Source organism: Desmodus rotundus, chromosome 9 (genome assembly GCF_022682495.2).
Source record: "Desmodus rotundus isolate HL8 chromosome 9, HLdesRot8A.1, whole genome shotgun sequence".
NCBI classification, from domain to species: domain Eukaryota; kingdom Metazoa; phylum Chordata; class Mammalia; order Chiroptera; family Phyllostomidae; genus Desmodus; species Desmodus rotundus.
The window spans coordinates 35,674,289-35,686,298 of NC_071395.1; positions in this window are offsets into that span (position 1 = coordinate 35,674,289).

The following is a 12,010-nucleotide window of genomic DNA, read 5'->3' on the forward strand; positions in this document are numbered from 1 at the left end:
GGAAGAAGTTTCTGGAGCTATTATCCCAAGAGGTGGTAGTGCCTGGAAAGTAATTTCAAAGATTAAGAGAGGTGTGGAGACGACAGTCATAATTGTCTGTTGAAGAAAGCAGTGCGTGGGGCCTTCCCGCGGGGGCTTCTGTGAGGGCCGTGCGCTTCCACTCCTGTCCTGGCCCTGCTTGCGTCCTCAGGAGGCAGTCTGTACCAAGGGGAGCATCTTGTTTTCAGAACACATGCCTACTGGCAAATTTTTAAAAAATTGAGGTATATTGATACATAACAGCATATGAGTTTCAGGTGTACGAGGTAAGGATTCGATATTTGTACACACTGTGAAATGATTGCAATGTTGACAGTTTAAAACAAAACCATCATTTACTGTTGACTGGACATGGGAGGTGGGTGTCACGTGGGGTCTCTCATGAGGTCGCCATCAGGTAGTGGCTGGGCTGTTTGTTGATGCTGTCTCTGTTCCTTAGGGTCCTGATTGGGGCTGAGGACTGGAGACCCTCCACTTGGCCTCTCGATTGTTTCCTGGGCTGCCTCACCTCATGACAGCTGGGATTGGAGAGCAAGCAGCCCAAGTAGGGAAGGGCCAGGCTAGAGCACCTGTCATGACCCAGCCTTGGAAGTCCCCCAGTTTCACTTTGGCTGCATTCTTTTCATTAGAAGTGGGCCCCTAAGTCCAGCCAAATTCAAGGGTCGGGGAGTTAGACTCTACCTCTTGATGGTGGTCCACTGACTTAAAAAAAAAATGATTGTCATTGCTGCATATTGATACTAATTACACCTAACATTTCCCTTGTCACTCAACCAATCAATCAAACAGCAATTATTTACTGTGTTGGGCATTTTTTCATATTTGACAACTGAATAGGGCTTTATAGTTCCAAGGTGCCTTCATATCTTATCTTATTTGATATTTTCAACAATCATGTGTAAAAGGATGAGTATATTTTTTTACTTATATATATTTTTTTAGATAAAGCAAAAGAGCCTAAGGGACTCATCCAGAGTCCCGGAGCTGGGGCCACGTCCAGAGGTCGTTCAAACCCCAGTCCATCCTGGGACCATGTTCTTTCCACTCCCTGCTCGCAGCCCCACCCTCTCTCTCAGAACGTCCAAGGCTGGGAATGGGTAGGGAGCTGGCCAGACTGTCTCTGAAGTCATGTGGCCTGTACACCAGATGGCCACATTATCACCAAATCGGGACATGTGAGAATGAAAGGCTCTACTATTAATTATACGGTCACAACAGGCATAAGCCACAACCATCTCAGGTCACCCTACCCACAAAGAGTCAAACTTCACTGGAACCCAAGTGTCCTGTATTTCTCCATCAAAGTACTGTTTTAATGTTTAAACTTCCAGTCTCTGAAAGTAAACCCAGCAAGCACTAAAAGAGCCATCAGTATACGAATAACCCATCACTTCCCAGGATAAGTCACAAAGGCATCTACACACTTACATGCAACTGCTGGACCAGCTCCTGGAATTTGGCGCATCCCATGTGAGCTAAGGCCCCAGTATAGGTTTGGGTTGATGGGCAGAGGACTTGGGGAGGTGGTCCAGCTGTCCTAGGGTTCTCCTTTGCTGTGCTTCATCATTGCTTGGGAAGGCGGGAAAGCCACTCTCTAGAGAGCTGCGGTTGAGGGTAAAAGGGAGAGACTTGGGGCACAGGGTGAGGAAAGAAAAGCTGCCCTTAACTCGTGCCCTTTGCCCAAACCTAGAATTAGGATGTCGGGCAGTTCAAGGTGTTTGCCAGTTGAATGTGAATGTGACATAGCTGGGGATGGGGCAGGTTGGGTTTTCTAGAAGCAGATGCTGAAGAGAAGTCTGGGGCACGAGGTATTTGTTAGGGATGAGCATCCGTGGAAGGAAGAGCCAGGCAACGAACGTGAGCAGAGGAAGAAGTCACAGTGTGAGGCAGGTCTGATGAAACCCTGGCTAGCACAGGGGGAGCTCTGGAGCAAACGCGACCCATTAGCATTGCCCCTTGCGGGGGGCAGAAATGGCTAGGTCATCACACCCCGCCTCACTTAGTCGACGGGTGCAGGCTGCCCTGGAAAGGGTGTGAGGTGGGTGGCATAGACTTCTACAGTTAAGGCAGACCCTGAGGGAGCTGAGAGTGGGTGGCTCTTACTGACCACCCTTCTCGGAGCTGGACCTCAGTCCTTCCGGAAAGAGGGTCTGGGTGGGGCATCCCCACGTCCACCCCAGGCTATGATATTTCTGTTTTAAACTAGGTGGTGTCTAGATTTAAGGGACCCAGATCTGGTGCAGGTTCTGCTACTCATCGGTTGTGTGATCCCTGGCATGCCTTTTCCCCTGCCCGGGACTTACCACGCTCCCCTGTGAAAGTGAGAGAGAGGAATGAAAGGGTTGGAGCCAGCCTCCGCCGTACTCTCTGGCTCACAAAGTTACCTGGGCTAGGCGGGCTTTTCTGTCTCATAGAGTGGGTTGAAGTTGGGTTGAAGTAAGCATTGTTTGCTCTTGGTTGGGGATATTTGTCACAGGCTGTTCAAAGTAAACTAGAATACCCCCCGGAGGGTAATGTTTTAAATGCAAGGACAGAAGAATTTATTGTGACTGTTAAGTGGCTGAAGAACAGAGAATCCCTAGGGAGTGATCACAGGTCACTTGTCACACTTGGAAAAGGTTTAGCCTTCCCATGAATGGGAAGGAGTGGGTAGAGTAGCGGTTAGTAACTGAAGCGTGCTGTACGGAGCCTTTGTGGAGAATGTTTTTGGGTCTTTCCTATTCTTTGGATGTTACTTCCTGCCTGAAAGCCCTTCACTGGCCTCCTTTGTGTTTTGTAAGCAGTAAGTTAACATTGTGCACTTGACGTGGAAGGTTGTCTGACGCCAGTGGATTATCTGTAGCTTTCCATCATTCTTATCTCCTGTTCCAAGGTAATTAAAGATGGCTGTGATTTCATCTAGTTATCTGCAGTATTTATCTTTTTCTCTGTCGCAGTGTAACCTCTTTTCTCTAGCTGAAGAAATCTTGTCACCTCACTGTTTCGGACAGATTGCTGGTAGGACGGATAGCAGGTCATCCTGGGACTGGGACCTGTGAGTCTTCTGGGCAGCAGGTTAAAATGAGGCTGAGGTGGGAGCCCTACTAAGCATCTTAGAACATTCCATCCATGACCCCTCTGAGAACAGAAGGAAACCAGGGACTTTGGGAGGTGCAAGCCTCTGCAGCAGGCACTTATGTCGGGGAGAGGTTCTGAGAGCTGTGATTTCCGCCAGGTGAGGGAGAGTAGAAGGGGTCCTTTGGGCGAAAGATGGGCCACCTCTAATGTTGCCAGTCTTCAGCAGTGAGAGGGGAAGAGGGAACCAAAACTGGGGGGCATGTCCAGACGATAATGGTCATCTGTGTGCTAATCCCAAGTTTCCTAGAGGTGCCTTGCAGGCTGGACTTGGAAGGAGGTGAGGGGTATAGACAGATGGAGGGGATTAGGGCAGATGACATAGGAAAACTCCAGCACAGGACTGAGCCGCTGCTGTCTGCCTGGCACCAGACTCTGCCTGGCTCCAGGTCCTGAGTGGGGAAACAGCGTGGATGAACTAGGACAACTGTTAGTAATCAGAGGTCCTCCTTCCTCTCATTTTCTGCCAGGAATCTGTGGGGTTGAACTGGGAACCATGTCAGTTCTTGAGCCATTGGGAACGTGGTTCTAGTAGCCTCTTGAAATGGATCTCCGTGTGGGAATGGGAGTCCCGCGTAGCCCAGGTCTGAGAGAAGGGGAAGGAAATGGTGGGGAGACTCTCAAGCACTTTCTAACCGTGTTCTCTCTTGCTCAATGTCATCGACACCTTCCAGAAACCTGGACTCTGACCCTGTTGTACCTACAATGCACCATTTCCAGTTTCCCTGCCCTGCCCCTCACTGAACTTGGACAATTTTAAGAGTTTCCTACTTGGGTTCCTGCCTCAGTCTCTCCTGCTTCTGACTCCAACTTCCTCACTGCCTCTGGAGCAGTCTTACTAAAACAGCTAGCATCTTCTCCTCTGGCTGAGAACCTCTGCAACCCCCTGAGCCCTCCCCAGGGGGCTGGTTTCCTTAGCAAGCACTGAGCCCTTCAGCTTGCTTTCTTATTCTGTGTCTTATATCCCCACCCCGCTGATCTTATCGAAAGTCACAATTGAAACTTTGAGACTTCTGTGTCTTTATAACTTGTCCTCCTGGTTAGAACCTCCTCCTGTTTCTTCCAGCTCCACTCACCTCATCTATAGAACCATTGCCATCCCTAAGGGCTTGCTCTGATGCCACATCGTTCAAAAAGCTTACCAAGACTGAGCAGAATCCATCTTTGCCTTTTCTCTGCTGCTATAGCACTATTACTGCCCGTAACCCACTTTGCCGTGTTTATTGGTGCTTTTTCTGGCTTCCCCATGAGACATGTTGTTAAAATAATCGAGATACCCCATAAGTATCCCTCAGGCAGGGGCACTGACTCCTCCCTGCGGGGGAGGGGTTGGCTTTGTCAGCTCTTCCTTGTGCCAAGTCCAAGTCCTCCTCCAGTGATGTGCATCCCTCAGCTGGGGTTGGGCTTTTGGTGTATCATTGAGAAAGTCATTCTTGCTTTCTCAAGGGCAGCCTTTCAGCTGCTGGAAGGCATCTCTCCCCTGAGTCATCCTTCTGCACAGAGGAGTCTGATTGCTCCTGCCGTTCATTTTGACCCACGACTTCGTGAGCCTCCGCAGTTTTGCATCCCTGCCTTTGGACAATGGTTAGGTTTATAATTAACGCAGAACCTCCATCTGAAAAGGATCAGAGGTGGTTTCTGACAACAGCAGCAGAATGCAGGGAGGTTGGACTCTATTCCTAACAGAAAAGGGAAGTTAGGGTCAGGAGAAATGAGGAAACAAATGCGATAGCTCAAGGGTTTGGCTTCGGGCAACTGAAGAGCAGCAGTAACAGGAACAGGGCAGCAAGGTATGGGCTCCTACCGCTGAAAGGGAGGGATGGGTAAAGACTTGGGAGATGCGTTTCTTTCTCGACTCGAACCTTCTCATGGGAGCCTTTACTGTTCCCTAAATAAACTTTTTATTTCGGAGTAATTTAGACTTACAGAAAAATTACAGCGATAATGCAAGGTTCCTGCGGACTCTGTACTCAGTTCCCCCTGTGTCATTATCTTGCATAACCCTGGGACGTTTGCCAAAACCAGGGAAGTGACGTTGGTGTGGGACTACTCATCGACGTCCAGACTTTGTTTGGACTTCATCAATTTTCCCACTGACATCCTTTTTTGCCGCCCCAGGATTCAAATCCGGATGCAGCATTGAATCGGTCATCTTGGATCCTCAGCCTCCTCTGCCTTGTGAGTGTCCCGGGCTTCCTTTCACACAGGGCTGCTGTGGCTGTTGTCTCTGTCATCAGGAATGCTGAGTAGTTTCATTAATGAAAAGATGTTTAAGAAAAGTGGAACCACATCTCATACACCATCTCTCGTCGTGACGAGAACTGTTGATGTGAAAGCACTCGGGAGCGCTTCCGCGGAGATGATCCTGCAGCTTGGGCTGGCGGCCCCGTGGGAAGGCTTTTGGTGGTTGAACCCGAGTAACAGGTCTGACTGCAGTTAGAAGTGGGTGACTCTAGGCCCCCCTGAAACATGGCATCTCTTAGCAAGGCTTTCCAAAAGAGCCGGAGTAGGGGCTTCCAGGTTATATTCTCTGACAGTGGCCTGCTGGGTTGGGTTTTTTGTTTTTTGTTTTCTTGATTAAGAACAAACCCTCATCTTTTGGGAAACTAGGTGAACAGTCTAGGCTTTTGTCAGACTGACATAAAATCTGTCTTCTTGGTTAAGTTTTAAAATTTATGTCACTTTTTCCTAACTTCTTCCTTCCCTCTCTCTTTTTTCTTTTTCCTTTCCTTTTCTTCTCCTCCTCCTCTTCTTTCTCCTTCTCTCTCTTTCCCCCTCCCTTACCCACTCTTCCACCCTTCTACCCTCCCTCTCTCTTTCTCCATCAAACTGAGGAAATGGGTATTGTCTTCAAAAGCACTTTTTTCAAGTTGTTTTCACCTAAGCGTGAGTGCATGAGGATGGTGCCAAGTCTAACACCCTACAGGAAATGGGTCGCGGGGATTCCACGGTGGTGATGTGACAGCTGTGAATCAGGCCGGGTGGACAGGGGCGGCACAAAGAATGCATTGGGATGGACTGGAAAATGTGGGATATTCAGGGAGAAACCGACGCTGGTGTGGTAGAAGGAATCCTTCCGGCAAAGCAGCCAAGTCTTCTGCCGGCGTAGGATCCTTCACTGCTGAGCACACATCGGTCTGCTTCACACGGTGTGTCATAGAGTTTTGTGACCTTGGCAATGGGAATGCGTTCTTCTGGTCTGTGACAAGAGTTTCAAGTATCAGGTCAGCAATGTGGTTTCATTTTGCAAAGGTCTCCCACATACAGAAACCTGAGTAATATTCTAATCTCAAATGGCCCTTGAAATCCAGTATCACATGTAAAATAATGAAAAGTTCTATATTATTCTGTGAATTGCACATTAAGTACTTTGACGTAATTCATTAATTTTTTTTAGTCCTTTGGGACTGCTATGACAGAATACCATACCTGTGTGGCTTATAAACACTAGACATTTATTTCTCACAGTTCTGGAGGCTGGAAGTCCCAGATCAAGGCACCAGCAGACTTAGCATCTGGTGAGAGCCAGTTTCCTGGTTCACAGACAACTCTCTTCTCCCTGTGTCCTCCCCTGGTGGCAGTGGAGCTCTCTGGGGTCTCTTTCGTAAGGGTGCCAGTCCTACTTATAAGGGCTCCACCCTCGTGACCTAATTACCTCCCAAACGTCCTACCTCCTGATGCCTGCACAGTGGGGATCAGATTTCAAATGTGTGAATCTGGGCTGGGGACACAAACATTGAATCTATGGCAGTAATCATGGAACATTTGTGGATGTATAAAGTGTATAAATTTCAGTCAAGTTGGAAACTCTGCCATATATTCGGTTCAACTCAACAAGTAGTATTTTGTAGCTATGCCATGCGGCTGGCACCCTACTAGGCTCCGGGGATACGTACACGAATGAAACATTTATTGTCACCTTGAGGAGCTGATAGCTGATGGAGATGGGCACTCACGACGTGCCATGGGAGTATCGACAGGGAGTACTGAACCCATCCTGGGGGTTTAGGGGCGGCTTCTCACAGCAGGCGACACCCAAGCTGATGCTGAGATACAAGAAAGCTGGGAAGTAAGATGTAGCAGCATCGCCAAGAGGACATGGGTTTGCGACAGCAATCTTGGAACCTCACGCAGTTCTGCCCTATTCAGGTGTGACACGGGAATCCCTGAGTGTTAGAATAAAGCTAGGAAACTGTGCTTTACAGCCTGCACTTTGTCTTCAGCTAATGGGGAGTCAGGAAGGGTTCTTACCAGGGTACGATGTTTTTATGTTTTAGAGAAATCTCCCCGGAGCCCATCTGAGGGATGAATTCAATGGAAGACAGAGTGGCTGCTGTGGGCTCTGGAATGATGTCGAGTGGAGCACACCTTTATGAACCCCTGTCTCCTGCTGTCTGCTGGGCTCATCAACTGGTAAGAAATTTGTAATGCTGAGGGAAAGCCCAAGAACCAGGGAGGAGGCCAGACTTTCTGGCAAAGCCTAAGCCACAGCCCACTGATCCAGCGTGCGTGGGCTGCTGGTCCCAGCGATCCTGGTCTCCGTCACGGGGAACTTCCTTGCTGGGCCGAACTGCTCTCTTTCCGTGTGGCTCGGAGAGGACTGTTTCTCCTGTAGTTTCCGGGGATGATTGCCTCCTCAGGTGTTTCAGCTGAGAGGCGTCAGCTCGCCAGGCCATCTGGCTCTGACCTGGAGAAGCAGCAGCTCCTTCCTGGGCAGAGCTCCCCGCTGCCTGCAAAAGCGCCACATCCTGACCCGCTCTGAGTAATGTGAATGGGTATTTAAGGGGCTCAGCCATTTGAAGGCAAACCTACTGAAAACCAGATGAGGGAGTTCTGATTTAGACTTAGGAAGAAGCAAGGGATTAAAAAAATTATATAGACCCCACGGAGATACTAGGCTGTAGTGCAAAGGAATGGTCAAGGAGGAAAACATGTTTCTGGAAATATAAAATTATCTCTAAATTTAAAAAAGTGAACAGAATAGCTGAAAAAGATGGAACAAATATGATTAGTAATCTAGAATATCAAAAGGGGGACCAGCTCTATAGATTTTATGATCCCTGCTCTGCTGTCGAGTGATTCACAGGGATTAAAAAAAAACAAGGGGCCATATTATTCATAGGCAATTTACAAATTTGCAAGTGCAATTATGATTTTAATGAAATCGTGCTACGTTATCATTTTTCTTCTTGAAGGTTGTATATGTATTACAGTTTGGCAATATCATCTCCTGTAACATTACAGTGAATGGAATTCAGTTCTTCTAGGTTTATGTATTTACATGTCATTTGCGTGGTATTGTTTACATTTGCTCAAGTTTGCTTTCATCGTAGTTACTTTTGTATTGTAATGTCTAGAAAACCAGTGAAATGGAGATCAGGAGAACATTTTATATCAAAACCTATTGGAAACAGTGAAAACAACATTTAAGGGAATATTTATTATAGCTTAAAATCCATTGCAGTATAGCAGGTTCTTAATAATTTCATTTTGTTCAACACTGTTGTGAACTTTGGACATCATCCCCATGTCTGCGTGGGTTTTCTCTGAGGACTCTGGTTCCCTCCCACAGCCCAAAGAGGTGCAGTGAAGTGCTTGGTGTGTCTACACTGTCCCAGTCTGACTGAGTGAAAGAGAGAGAGAGAGAGAGAGAGAGAGAGAGAGAGAGAGAGAGAGAGAGTGTGTGTGTTTGTGGCCATGGGACGGAAGGGCGTCCTCTCCAAGGTGGGTCCCACCTTGCACCCTGAGCTGCCGGCAGAGGACCCAGACACTCTGTGACCCTGAACTGACATAAACGTGTTGCAAAATTATGATTTTACTTGTTTTTAGTCATCTTTCTTAAATACTTGTATAGCTGACATTTATTTCATTGTTTAATATTAGAAGCTTGGGGTCTTTATTTAAATGTTTGGTGATATTTTTGCAACCAGAAGTCTTTTCTTATATCATTCGACTACAGTAAAATTGGTTTTGTTGGGCGTTCTCTTAAAGTTGCGGTTTCCAAGAACCTATTGGCACCGTTAAATGAGGACTTCCTGTGTTTCCCTAGTTTGTAAAGAAGGACTGTGGCTTGGAAGTGGTTCCATGAAGCATAAAATGAGAGGTGAAAACAATAAGGAAAACACTACAACTCAAATGTAGAATGTACAAAAATGTAGATGTAACTCTGTGGGCTGGAACAAGTAAAATTGCACAATTTGTCAAAAAAGGAGTGCAAATAAGAGGTATGAGCATAATTAGATATTGGATTTTGTTGGACAGGTAATTCATTTTCCCTCTAGCCCCTAATATGTTGTCTGGTATGAAACTTTGTCAAGTAGCAACGCAAAGCCATTAAAGTGCTTGCAAATGAAGTACAGAAACTTCTTTAGTAAAAAATGAAACTCCAACTGATTACTTTTGTTGCTACAGGTAGGAGAGAGACCAAAACTATAGGCATCATTGAGAACTGCAATCTTCATAGGAAGGAAAAAAGAGGCATTAGTTACATTACTGATGCAAAGCTCCTAAAACCAGCCAAAGGCTGATGATGTATCTGCTTGGGATAAAAGCATAACCAATTGTTGAAAAGTTCATGTAAACATGATGCTGTTAAAAAATAATGCTGTTGGACCCTGACCGATGTGGCTCAGCTGGTTGGGCTTCATCCTGCAAAGCAAAAGGCCGCTGGTTTGATTTCCGGTCAGGGCACATGCCTGGGGTGCAGGTTCCGTCCCTTGTCGGGGTGTGGGCGAAAGGCAACTGATCGATGCTTCTCTCTCACACTGATGTTTCTCTCCCTCCCTTCTCTCTCTCTAAAAATAAATAAATAAATAAAATCTTTTAAAGAATGATGCTGTTGGAGGCAATATGACAAAGCAATTACCCACATGTGGTTGGACGAAACTGCTGATGAATAGAGCATGAAATAGTACACGCGGGATACATGCATGAGAAAGAATGGGCTAGAGACTTTGTCTTGTTTGTCCCTAAAAAAGAAGCACATGCTGCAGAAGATATTTTTTTGTTTAGCTGCTAACTCATTCAGGAGTGAAAATATAGGCTGGAGACTGATGTCGGGCTCTCCTCTGAACGTTTCTAGCTGTGTGGAAAGCAAGGAGGCCCATTCACCACTCTGCAAAGAAAAGAGGTTACTCCGCAGTGCGGACCCACACACTGCTCTATTCACCGAGCCTGGCCGGTGGGCCACAGTAGGCGCCCTGTACTAACCAAGTGTCTTAATTTCCACGTGCTGGAGCTTCGACATCTAGGCCTCGCTGACACTGGAGGGACTGCCCCTGCCAGGGTCGGCTAATTTCTAGAGACATTAAACTTGAATCACTTGAATTGCCTTTTCTGTGTAAACGGACCCAGCTAGAGCCCCTCCCCCTGGCCCCCTCCTTTATCAGGCTCACACTTCAGTGACCACCCATCTGTCCCAGTCACCCCAGAACCAGACAGCAGACAACCAAGGATACTCCTATGCCCCAGAGCCTGCTGCAATTATTCAAATTAGCCAATCCAAACTGTTTACCCTGCCTCACCTGTTCCTTTCAAAAAACTACAATAAAGGCTCTTGTCCATGTTTCTCTGCCCCACCCTCCGCCCTGGCTTTTTGACCAGCCCTGGTGCTGCCTCCTGGTCTGAAGGCCTGACCATACCTGAATAATAATAAAGTCAACATTTTCAAACACATCCTGATCCCGATTCAAGGTTAATAGAAATAGTGAAAATTGTGATTTCATCCAAATTATGCCCACCGGCGGCTTATATTTCTAACGCGTCCTGCCAGGAAACGGGCACCTAGTACAAGACATTTTCCACCCTGCAGTGCCCTTGCTGTCAGAGACAAAGCAGCTCTCAAGAGTTTTTGAAATTAGGAATCCGAGAAAAACATGTCTTCACGGCGTGGAGAATGTCAGCACCTCCACCCCGAAGACTGCCAGCGCTCTGTCCCAGAGTGCCCCGCAGCAGTGCGTTCATTGTCCCCAGAGCCCGAGCCTATTGCCTCAGGGCGGAGCGATCGTGAATTTTAATACGCGGAGGATGAGATGCCAGGATTTCTCCGTGGTGCAAAGAGCTCAGTTGCAGAAACTTTGTCTTTTCTCCAGCATTCGCTGATTTTCGTCTCAGGGAGAAAGACATCAATGATGTATTACTGGGCATATTTTAAGATTACCTCCAAGGGCTGCAGTGGAGCATGAAAAGCTACTTTCCAAAGAGTAGATTAGGAGTCCATTCAGCACCAGCGCCCGCCCCAGAGCCATCCTGCCAGCTCCGGAGTGAGAGATGCTTATTGACTTAGCATCTGACGGAGTGCTGAAAGAAGTCTTTAGTGAGTCATCTCGCCGTGATTTCCGTGTCCCCGTACAACCCAGGCGTCCAGCCCCGTCTGACAGAGCCAAACCCATGCTGTCACACTCCATTAACTTACCATTGAGACTTGGCTTTTTATAATGAGGTGGAATTAGAAGAAACCAATTAGATGTGGGACCTGGTGACATGAACTGTGACATCAAGCCAAAGAGTGAAAGATTTCAAGCCGAAGATTCAAAGATTTCAACTGATTTGAAATAAACAGGATTGATTTGGACTGTTTTAGAAATATTAAAATTATGATGACTCTCTTTAGAAATGTCCTAAAATTTGGCCCATTATGCGGTTTGTGGGTGTCTAAAGTCAGAGAAATCCTGGTTTGATGTAATAGTTCTTAAAGAATTGCCCTTAATTTCCTATTGGGTCAAGTTCATTTCCTTATTCCTCTAGGATCATTTCTCTCTCAACAGGATCTGTATTAGTCCGGGTTCTCCAGAGAAATAGAACAAATAGGGGATATATATGTGGGGGAGACTCCCCCCAAACCAGAATTATCTTTTGG